Below are 12610 nucleotides of genomic sequence, written 5' to 3'. Positions count from 1 at the left end.
ATCGAGAAGGAAAGATTATTCAATAGTTTCATAATATGTGGACATCCCACCATCTGCTACCCATGGCCACTTCTAGTCTGCAGAAATGTGCTCTTGTAAAGTTGGCCAACAGCAACAGATGTGACATGCAGATCATGCAATTATCAGGGACCTCCTGCATGGCGCACCAGGCTTGTCTTAGGAGACTTCAAGTTGATTAGTAGGCTTTTCCTGAAAACAATGAGCCAAAAATGTCTGCTGGAGTCTGAGCATGCCCACAGACATTACAATGGTAGCTTAGGAAATTGAATCAAGTAACAGCAACTGACTTATATTTCTGATAACCATAATATCTGCAATTATCTGCTTCAGATTACGTATTCATGCAAACAGCTGGAGGTACTTGCACACACGTTCAGTTAACTTTAGAGCCCCTTAACCGCTTCAAAATCAGCTGAGAAGTTTTCCATCCCATCTTCTGTAACCATACTGAACCAGCAGTAAGGAAAGGAAGGCAGCAAGAGAGAAAACCTTAAAGTGAAGTTGTCATTTCATTTGCATACTTGAGCACCACAGGTCGTGGAGGCTTCTGGGGAGCAATGTTGATAACTTTTCGGTACCTGCATTTAAATTCTGCCGGCAGAAGGTTTATATTGATACATTTCACTGCAGGTACACTTTAAACCTGTGCTTTGTCCATTACTATTTCCTTTGCTCCCCTGTTGCTTCTATCAGCTGCCAAGAGTAAAAAGAGGAAGCCCTTTGTAGGTCACAACTTGGAGATTACAAAGGGCTTACTCCCTGTCACAAAGTTATTAAATTGGGTGTCTGAAAAAAAGTAGTGAATCACATGGTCCCAAAATCTGGAAGAACCATATATGGCTTATCGTTCCAAGCATCCGGAGTGAGCAAATAGTTAGTTAAGATGGCAAGGGCATCAATTAAGTTAACCACATGCTTTGCCTTGAATGGTCAAAGCTCAGGTTCACTGTAAATTTCATGTGGTGACCCATGCCTTGTCTACATGCAATATTTCAGAACCAAAAATATAGTTTAGCTCATTAAACATTATAAGGGACAGATTATGTGTGATTTTGGATTATATACTGTACATTTATATAAGTGAAAAAAAGTTATATTTATAAGTAGTAGTCCTCTGTTGTTTTTTAATATAATGTTAATATAAAATGTACTCTTTGTGATCATTTGCTTTTATTTGTATATGTAATAAGTATTGTCTGGTTTGTCTTAGTAAAATAAAATCTCTTCCATTAAATGTATAGAGAGTCTGTAATATTATTCAAAGCGCAGAGAATAGTAAATGTCCAGAAACCATCTTTTAACAATTGCTTGCCCCCAGATCAGCCTTTCTCAACCTTTTTTTTCCCCGTAGGAACCCCTTAAATAGTTTTCAGGTCTTCGAGAACTTTTACTCAAACCAATTCATCAGGAGTCATTGGGGAAAATGCCCCTTATATTGGGGGTCAGTAGGAATAATGTAACCCTTACAGTGATGAGCAGAATGCCACTCTGTCAAAGAGCTAAAAAAATAATTTAGTCATGGTGTTTTCTTTGCCAAGTGGTGTTGACACTGGAGCTATGCAGGCACCATCAGATGGTATGTCAATCACCCACAGCTAAAAGAACCCCTAGCAATCTCTGGAGGAACTCTTGTTGAAAATGGCTGCCCCAGCTTCAGCTTCTGTCCTGGTATCAAATGCTTTAGCAAAATCCAAATATATCAGATGCTTAGCTTTTTCCACATTCAAATATAAAGCTAAACTGAAGCTTAAGAAATCAGCGAGATACATTCTACAGTGTTTGAAAAGTCTAAATGTAAAGTTATTTTGTAAACATAAGGAATTCTTAAAGCAGAACTGCAACTTTCTTTTCACTGGAACTGAATGGAACGCTCAATCCCAGCACAGATCATACCTCTGTGCCTTGTTGCTCTATTGCCCGCAGGTCCCCAGATTCTCTGGGTTTAGTTGTGTCTTTCTATCACGTGACACTGTATATCCTTCTGATAGACTCTGTCCCTTCCATAGCCACTTCCTGCGGCAGCTCGAGTCTCTAACACTCCCCTTTGTAGTCTTTTAGACTCTGCAAATGATGTAACTTCCTTCACAGTTCTGATGGCGGGTTGAATTGAATACATCTTAATTAGCATTCAATCCTGCCCAGTCACACCTACAGGAAGAGTCTATACCTTCCAAGTCCCATCTCACAGATCACAGCATTATTCAAGAAGGAACCACTTCATACACAGCCTGTTCTGAAAGCTAGCTTTGCTGCTGCTGGGCAGGATTGAATGGATCACAATTAGAATTCAATCCTGCCCAGTTAAATATGTTGACTAGAGATGGGCTCAGGCGTGTTCAGGATCCTAGTCCAAATCCACCTGCCCAATCCTGCCAGGAAGCTGACACTGCATACCGCTATTTACAGGCAGTGAGACATTTCCCAGTCTGCAGCTACACAGATCAGGAAATGTCTCACTGCCTGTGATTAGCAGTGTGCAGTGTTGGCTTCCTGGTGGGATTGGGAAGTTGGGTTGGGACTAGGATCCTGAACACACCTGAGCCCATCTCTAATGCTGACCAGTGTGAACAGGGAGAGTCCCACCCCTCAGATCTCACCCTCCCAGAGACTTGCTATCTGTGAAGAGATTAATTTACATATGTAGGAATTTATAATAACCTCCCATAGCCCTTCATCTGTAGTCTTGCAGTAAGCCATTATTCTTTGGCTGCAAGACAGGAATGACACAGAGGAGGTATGACAGGTTTACACCTTTTACAACCCACATGAAGGCCCAGAAACACAGACAGTAACCCTAGGACCCACCCACATCAACTCTCAGAACTGCTACAAGTGACTCCCATAGCCTGCCCTGAAACTACAGAGGCAAACTACAGAGGCTCAAAGGATCATGGGACATGTAGTATCAGGACTTGCATAGCAAGGAAGCAGAAAGTCAGAGAACCTAAAAAATGAGGAGTGACATCACAGTATACAGCTAAAGGAGGTAAGTTACACACAAACTGACTGTGGGGTTGTGAATCATGTACATGCACAATGCTTCTGTTGTTTTGGGGAGGGAAGGCTGGCACTGTTCTCTAAGCTTTGAACGAACTGTAGGATTTACATTGCTGTTATTTTTAATTGGCTCCCCACTGGTGTGCAACTCAGGCTACAAAACCCACCTCCTCCTGGCACTGTCTCCTGCAGTAATCCTATTCCTCCACAAGATGTCCCAAATTTTTCATGGACATCGTTCAGCCTGGAAGAATGGAGATATCCTGTGAGTACAGGGCCTCATAAGTGGCCCCCTAAAGGTGCTTCACCACAGTTTCCTTCATTCCCAGTGTAAAAATGCAGAGGGCAGTGCTGACATCATCAACATCGATTTCTGCATCAATAAGTTTTTAAATTCTTTTTAATTATTTTTTTTTCTGCATTATTGAGGAGCACGAAAAAGCTGGAGATCCAAAAAAAGCACCAAGCATTTTACATGACTGGCCTAAAGACCTATGGAAAATGTGTGTATTATTAATAACAAAACATAAGCAGGGGAGCGTTGGAGGGGGGTGTAAATAGGTGTCACTGCATAATCACAAGGTCCAATATAGTTGCAAAGTCATAACGTCAAAACTGTAAGCCACTTATGTTGCCAATTCGTTACAGCTTGTGGAGAGCCTTACCACAGGCCCAAAACGCCTGGGAAAATCCTTACTGTTCCTGGTTCTTTGGATTACCTTCATATGGCACTGCTGGGCAATCAAGGATACCACCTGCTGTTCACAATACGCAGCCTCCTGCTTTCAGAAAAAATCTATTAGCAGGTATAGAATTTCTCTGGCATCAGAAAAGGCAAGGGGTAAATTCACTTGACATTCTCTTCGTATTTGAGTCAGACAATGTTTTTGGGATCTGTAGTATTTTTTTGGATGGATGACAATGGAAAGTTTCATTGCAATTATTTTCAGAACAATGCTGCAGGGGGGTGGAGAGGTTTGCAAAATGACAACTTAAATGGCAGGCAGGCTGTACATTTCTCATTACTGAATTGGAGCACATCTCTAATCACAATCAGTGCTACAACCCCTTATGGGCAACACAGAGTCCTTCACCTACGCTGGAAGTTTCAGTCATCAGACCCAAGAAAACAGATATGTTTTGGTTGACAGTATAGCGACAGTTGATTAATTGCAAAATAATGACTGCGACACACAGGAAAGATCATCAGAAGAGGTCAGATAATAGTAAGATACTATATATGAGAATTGAAGGGGTATTAATCTCTAATTCAAAAATGTAATTTATTGCAGCTTACCAATCATTAGACATGTAGGCTGCATTCTGTTTTCACCTGGTAATCTGATCATTAACACACCTCCTGTATTAGAGTGACCCCACTCTGGATGAAGGAGCACAGGGGCACAGCAGACAGCAGCATTGTCAGTCTGGACAGGGGAATATTAATTATACTAACAGGTTTAAATACACTAACAAATAAAGCCAAACTCCAAATAATACTTTATATGCAGTTACAGCAAAAAGTTTTTTTTTCCCTTTTAGAATAAAGATTTTACATTATTAAATAAAAGCAGAACTTTGTAAGCACCCCTGCCAGTGGTAAATGGTTTGTCTTATCCCTGTAATTGTATACATTTGCAGTAGAGCTTGTTCTTTAAAAAACAGCAGACTTGCTGGCTGGATCACCAGATGAAAATAGATGAAAGAAAGGCTAATAAAGAATTGCATCTAAAAATTGGTAAGGTGCAATATAATAAATGTTTGCTTTTGGGTTTAATACTGATTTAAACCTCACAGGAAAAGCAAATTAGGCATTGCATTTTTTTTTTTTTTTTTACAGTATATGTCAGGGCAAAATAAAAACATATTCAGCACATTTCTGCAGTACATTTACATTTCCCCATGCTTTATTTGTTTAAAGATCCTGCAAGTACAGAAATAACTGCTGATTTTTTTTAGGCTGACAACACACAGCACTTTTGTGGAAGGAGTGGTGTCAGCCCTGCCCAGTTATCTTTTGCAAACCTAATCAAACCTACCCAAGGAAGCTGTCCCTGCCAGGAGAACACAGTGAATTCTGCTAGCCGCTATAGCCACTGGCAACAATCACATGTAAAAATCCAACATGCTGGTTGATAGATGTTTCACATCTCGGCTGGCTCAGCAGGCATGGATCGACTGGGGTACAATCAGCCTGCCCATAGATGGTTCGAATCTTGGCCGGTCCCTGCTGAACCGGCAGAGAATTGAACAATCTATGGCCGGCTTTATGAAAACAAATAGGTAAAAGCAGGTGTATCAATTTAAACTAAAATGATCGGCAGCCAAGCTCCACCCACCTTCCCCTTTTGAACCTAAGTGCCTGGATTGCCTACAGCTAAATCGTAATTGTGTAGCTTGGCAGAAAATGATTTTATTAAGTCTTTATTGACTTATTTAAAGTGGACCTTTGATCAGAACAGTCAAATCAAAAAATGGACGTTATTTCCATTTAGAGATGAGACAATCCTTTAACCACCAATACTAGTTGCATATTTGATATACATGATTTAGCATTCTAGAATGCAAACAGCAATAGCAACATGCAAAATGCATAATCCCCTAATAACTGTAGGCAGGTCAGTGGAAAATGAATTGGTGAATTGCAGTAACTATAGGTTACTGCAATTCACACATTGCTGTCTGCCCTATTGAACAAGCCTATGAGAGGTTCCATAACTAATATGTCCCCTATTTGTATTTTAGGCTGAAAATACAGCTGCCAATGTTTACATGCCAAAGCTTTCCATATTCACAATTCATTCCAGAAGCAACTGAGCCAAATCTGTGACCTTTAAGTAAATGTTTGTGGAAAACAGATTGTCCACAGAAAATACCAGGCGTTAAGTAGAATATACATCATTTATGAAAGCACCAGGCAGCAGGATTCCCTGGTCTAGAGTCAACTAATGGTTTGGCTTTGACATTCCCGTTGGCTCACGCAGTATCCATTGTGTCAACATTTAAATCTTAAGACCTTTTCCTTCAACATTTGTTTTAATATCTATCACATAAAATATATTGTGGATGAGAAGATGGTAATATTCAGCCACAACTGGAAAATGCTCTGGTATTGCTCAGACCTATCTTTTGTGTCTAAGTGCATAATAACAAGTCTGTATTTAGACTTGCTCTATGGAGGCCTCCAAACCTTGGGGAAAAAGAATGACAGTAGGATATAAAGGCTGGTTCCTTCAATAGAGTTGCAGAAAAAGGTGTACTGAAGCTGGAAACTGAATATAAGTAAACCTTGGCAGACACATAGGTCCTGCTGGATGTCCAGGAGACCCAGCTACAGCCTTCATCTTCCTGCACCTAACTAGGGGGTCAAATTTATGGTCAAAGAATTGGTCAAAATTGTGAACATGTCTCTTCTCAAAGGGAGGGTGTACTTGTAGGCAGCTGGTGTGTGATGGGGTGAGCTATGCCAATACTGACAACACAAATGGGCAGCTTCTCTGTGCCAATTGCAATCCTCTATTTATCAATTGAGGGGAAGGGGCAAAGCTCCAATTCCACCTAAAGGATCATTTTGCTTTAATTCATTTTGGGCCACCAGATGTGTAAATAAATAATATCAACTTAGTTTTACATTTTACTTTCTCAGTTCAGCTAATATCTCAGTTCTGCTACTGAAGTGTTTACTTCAAAGAGAACTGAGTATAATTGCATCCAACTCATTTTTTAGCCTGCCAGAACAGCCTTTTTCAACCAGGGTGCCCAGAGTTTTTTTCAGAGGAGCCTTAGCAAAATGCCAAAAATTGGTCAATCATGAACAATAAAAATCATCAGTTCATGCGCTGATCCAAAGTTCACATCACAATGGGCTCATAGTCCTTGGAAGGGGCTTCCACTGCCAGGACGTTACCGCTCTTCTAAGTCTCCACTGGACGATGGACAACAGGATCTATACAAGGTAAAAAGGAAGAAGAACACATGGCCGCCCTAAAATAAGCTTGTTGAAATGCAACTCAAATTTGGGAGTACAATTCGAGCATGTAAAGGATGTGGCATATGAGTCAATTTACCTGTCCTGGATCCCCACTGTAAGAAGCCGACAGCCTTCGCTTGGGGTTGGAGGTTAAGGCTGTCGGCTTCTTACAGCAGCGATCCAGGAGAGAGAGATCGACTCATATGCCACATCCTTTACATGCTCAAATTGTACTACCAAATGTGAGTTGCATTTCAACAAGCTTCTTGTTTTTATTCAATAAAAACTGTATTATGCTAGGGTGGCCGTGCACTCTTCTTCCTTTTTACCTTGTATAAAAATTGATCAAGAATTGTATACAAGCCAGCTGGTGGATCAAGCGTGCTTTTTAGTTACACAAAGCCACAGGTTATCACTATGCACCATTGCAAATTTCTAGAAACTGGCATCCTAACAACCAATGACATTATCAGTTAATGAGGATGTCTGTTGTCTCCACAGCATCCTTGTTTGACCCTCCTCTGACTTTCTTACTCAGGGAGTGGGGTGACATTAGCTGACTGATGGAGAAAAATTGAGGGAGAAGAGAAACATTGGACTACTAGTCAGTACCAGTGTGCAGAAGTGTATTTGCTTTGGAAGAATAAATCCCCTCTAACGTTGGGTGTCCTACGTGTGGATGTTGCTGCATTGTGTAAAGCTATTAAAATAGTTTTTTACATTTTAGAATGGGGTGCCTTGGGATTGTCCATAATTGTAAAGGGTGCCTTGAGATTGTCTACAATTTTAAAGGGTGCCTTGACTGAAAAAAGGTTTAGAAACACTGTACTAGAACTTCAAAGACCAGAAAAAAGGAAATAAAAGGAAGACAAATCTTGCATTATTCTGTGGTGTAATGTGAAGCATCAATCATATATGGGATGGATAGCCTCACAGGCCTGGGGCAGCAATGCTTGCACCTCCTCTAGGTAAATTCTATCCTAGACCACAGGGAATTTGAATTTGAATATACCTCTGGATGCTAGGGTTCTAAGAACCCATACTGAGCCTGCTTCCAAGAGGTATGATGTGAGATCTGAATTGTTATTTCTGGAGCATGTAGACTCACAACATTTTGTGCTCAAAGCAATTTTATCGATCTTAAAATGATTGCATATGTAGGTGATGTAAGAGGACTGCAGTTCTACTGGTCATAGGGGAAAAAATATACAATTTTTATCTCTAAAGTGGAAAGTCACCTAGGTAGAAGCCTTCTTTGCTTAATAGTAAACCTGGTCCTGATTATAGTGATTGTAAAAATGTCCTAGTATACACCACTGGCTCTTAATTAGCTTTCAACGGTCACATGTTGTTTAATGTAATAACTGTGATATTTCATACATTGAGGATGGGAGACTTTTTCAGATTTCTAATAGAAGATTTGAGTTGTGGTATCTACTGATTGTGAGTTAAGGTATACATCAGTTTTTACTTAGGCAGCAATATATAGGTGCATCTCATAAAATTATAATATCATCAAAAAGGTAATTTATTTCAGTAATTCAATTCAAAAAGTAAAACTCATACATTTTATATAGATGGGTTACACACAGAGTGATATATTCCAATCATTTCTCTCTTTTATTTTGATGATTATGGCTTACAGCTAATGAAAACCCAAAATTCAGTATCTCAGAAAATGTAAATATTACATAAGACCAATAAAAAAGGATTTTTAATACAGAAATGTTAGCTTACTGAAAAGTATGTCTATATTATATATATATATATACAGTGGGTACGGAAAGTATTCAGACCCCGTTAAATTTTTCACTCTTTGTTATATTGCAGCCATTTGCAAAAATCATTTAAGTTCATTCTTCTTCCTCATGAATGTACACATAGCACCCCATACTGACAGAAAAACACAGAATTGTTGACATTGTTGCAGATTTATTAAAAAAGAAAAACTGAAATATCACATGGTCCTAAGTATTCAGACCCTTTGCTGTGACACTCATATATTTAACTCAAGTGCTTTCCATTTCTTCTGATCATCCTTGAGATGGTTCTACACCTTCATTTGAGTCCAGCTGTGTTTGATTATACTGATTGGACTTGATTAGGAAAGCCACACACTTGTCTATATAAGACCTTCCAGATCACAATGCATGTCAGAGCAAATGAGAATCATGAGGTCAAAGGAACTGTCTGAAGAGCTCAGAGACAGAATTGTGGCAAGGCACAGATCTGGCCAAGGTTACAAAAAGATTTCTGCTGTACTTAAGGTTCCTAAGAGCACAGTGGCCTCCATAATCCTCAAATGGAAGACGTTTGGGGCGACCAGAACCCTTCCTAGAGCTGGCCATCCCGCCAAACTGAGCTATCGGGGGAGAAGAGCCTTGGTGACAGAGGTAAAGAAGAACCCAAAGATCACTGTGGCTGAGCTCCAGAGATGCAGTCAGGAGATGGGAGAAAGTTGTAGAAAGTCAACCATCACTGCAGCCCTCCACCAGTCGGGGCTTTATGGCAGAGTGGCCCGACGGAAGCCTCTCCTCAGTGTAAGACACATGAAAGCCCGCATGGAGTTTGCTAAAAAACACCTGAAGGACTCCAAGATGGTGAGAAATAAGATTCTCTGGTCTGATGAGACCAAAATAGAACTTTTTGGCCTTAATTCTAAGCGGTATGTGTGGAGAAAACCAGGCACTGCTCATCACCTGTCCAATACAGCCCCAACAGTGAAGTATGGTGGTGGCAGCATCATGCTGTGGGGGTGTTTTTCAGCTGCAGGGACAGGACGACTGGATGCAATCGAGGGAAAGATGAATGCGGCCAAGTACAGGGATATCCTGGACAAAAACCTTCTTCAGAGTGCTCTGGACCTCAGACTGGGCCGAAGGTTTACCTTCCAACAAGACAATGACCCTAAGCACACAGCTAAAATAACGAAGGAGTGGCTTCACAACAACTCCGTGACTGTTCTTGAATGGCCCAGCCAGAGCCCTGACTTAAACCCAATTGAGCATCTCTGGAGAGACCTAAAAATGGCTGTCCACCAACGTTTACCATCCAACCTGACAGAACTGGAGAGGATCTGCAAGGAGGAATGGCAGAGGATCCCCAAATCCAGGTGTGAAAGACTTGTTGCATCTTTCCCAAAAAGACTCCTGGCTGTATTAGATCAAAAGGGGGCTTCTATTAAATACTGAGCAAAGGGTCTGAATACTTAGGACCATGTGATATTTCAGTTTTTCTTTTTTAATAAATCTGCAACAATGTCAACAATTCTGTGTTTTTCTGTCAGTATGGGGTGCTATGTGTACATTCATGAGGAAGAAGAATGAACTTAAATGATTTTAGCAAATGGCTGCAATATAACAAAGAGTGAAAAATTTAAGGGGGTCTGAATACTTTCCGTACCCACTGTATATATATATATATATATATATATATATATATAATATGCCTAGTATAGTATGCATTCAATGCTTGGTCAGGGCTCCTTTTGCATGAATTACTGCATCAATGCAGCGTGGCATGGAGGGGATCAGCCTGTGGCACTGTTGATGTGTTATGGAAGCCCAGGTTTCTTTGATAACGGCTTTCAGCTCATCTGCATTGTTGGATCTGGTGTCTCCCATCTTCCTCTTGACAATACCCCACAGATTCTCAATGGGGTATAGGTCAGGAAAGTTTGCTGGCCAATCAAGCACAGTGATATCATGATCATTAAACCAGGTATTGGTACTTTTAGCAGCCCACACTGCTAAAAGTACCAATACCTGGTTTAATGATCATGATATCACTGTGCTTGATTGGCCAGCAAACTTGTTTGACCTAGACCCCATAGAAAATCTGTGGGGTATTGTCATGGGAAGATGAGAGACACCAGACCCAACAATGCAGATGAGCAGAAGGCCGCTGTCAAAGCAACCTGGGCTTCCATAACACCTCAGCAGTGCAACAGGCTGATCGCCTCCATGCCACGCCGCATTGATGCAATAATTCATGCAAAAGAAGCCCTGACCAAGTATTGAGTGCATACTATACTGTACATCACATGTGTCAAACACAAGGCCCGCGGGCCGAATCTGGCCCTCCAGGCCATTTCATGTGGCCCTCGCACCTCCCCTGCAGCTGCAGCCCTCCTTTCGTCCTCCTCTAGACCCTTCACTTTCTGCTTCCCAGCAAAGCCCCAGCTTCTTCCTAGCAGCAGCACAAGGTAAGGGGGGTGTACAGTGATGTAAGGGATGATGGGGAACTCTTGACTTCTGATGGTGGGGGGCTCTTGACATCTGATGTAAGAGGGGGTGGGGTGATCGGGACATCTAGTCTTACAGATTCAACTGGCCCTTTGAGGGCAATCATAATGCTGATGCGGCCTGAGCAGAAACTGAGTTTGACACCCCTGCTGTACATGGACATACAATTCAGTAAGCCAACATTTCTGTATTAAAAATCTTTTTTTATATTGGTCCTATGTAATATTCAAAATTTTCGAGATACTGAATTTTGGGTTTTCACTAGCTGTAAGCCATAATCATCAAAAAAGAAAGAAATGCTTGAAATATATCACTCTATGTGTAACGCATCTATATAAAATATATGAGTTTCACTTTTTGAAATTGAATTACTGAAATATATTAACTTTTTGATGATATTCTAATTTTATAAGATGCAACCGTATATTTGATTTTTGAAGCTACGTGGTAATGTCCTCTTCTTTTTCCACATTGCTCTTTCGCCGTGACAGTACTGAGTCACATGAGAGTAAATGGAGTGAACTCTATGCCCCCTCATATCAAAGTGCCATATTTTTAATTGCTCCCAGCAGCTGAACAGAGCGATGGGGGATCGAAGGAAAGAAGAGTATGTATTGCTGGTGTGATCTACAAAATAAACATAATGGGCAAAGCACAGGTTTGGTAGCTACAGCACGTTAGTGACCATAGCTAACTCAGTATAATCAACAATAACATTACAATACTTAGTACCATAAAGCCAACTGTAGTCTATGCTCAGATACTGTTACCTTTTTTACATCTTACCTAGATAATCACTAGATGGTGCTGTTAGCTTTTTTTTAGGGAGGCTCTATTTGTTTTGTGTCAAATGTATATAATTTTTAAAATTATTATGTTTTTAAATATGTATTGATAGATAAATATATTTATTTTTAGATAAATGCTTTTAATGAAGCTAAAGTCTAAAATTAAAATACTTACAAGCAGGCAGGTTTTTTTTTATTACAAAAGAGACCTATACCTGCCTACCTGCGTACCTGCCTGTTTGCTTTTTTACATGTGTCTTTTAAATATCCATATGCAGGATTTTTATCTAGAAAAAACATGACAAAATACTTTACCATTCTATTTCTCTAGTCCAATAATAGTGTTAAGATTCAAATTTTAGTCAACCTCAAATTTTTAGAACGCAAATTCTATCTTTTTTTTATTATTGTTATTATTACAATTGAAGTCAATAGAGAGATCAATGTGTATAGTCGCATTTGCCCCTTTGGAAGGCTGCTAGACAAGTTTTTGTCACACAAATCGCATGGAAAGCCCCCACAGCCCTCACTGAGCCTTATTTTATTTTGGTATAGTTTGTTATTTGAGGTGTTTTAATAGGTGTGAAAAC

The sequence above is a fragment of the Pelophylax lessonae genome (assembly GCF_965119305.1).
Source record: "Pelophylax lessonae genome assembly, chromosome: 4".
Classification (NCBI taxonomy): Eukaryota; Metazoa; Chordata; class Amphibia; order Anura; family Ranidae; genus Pelophylax; species Pelophylax lessonae.
Note: the sequence above shows the minus strand (reverse complement) of the source record.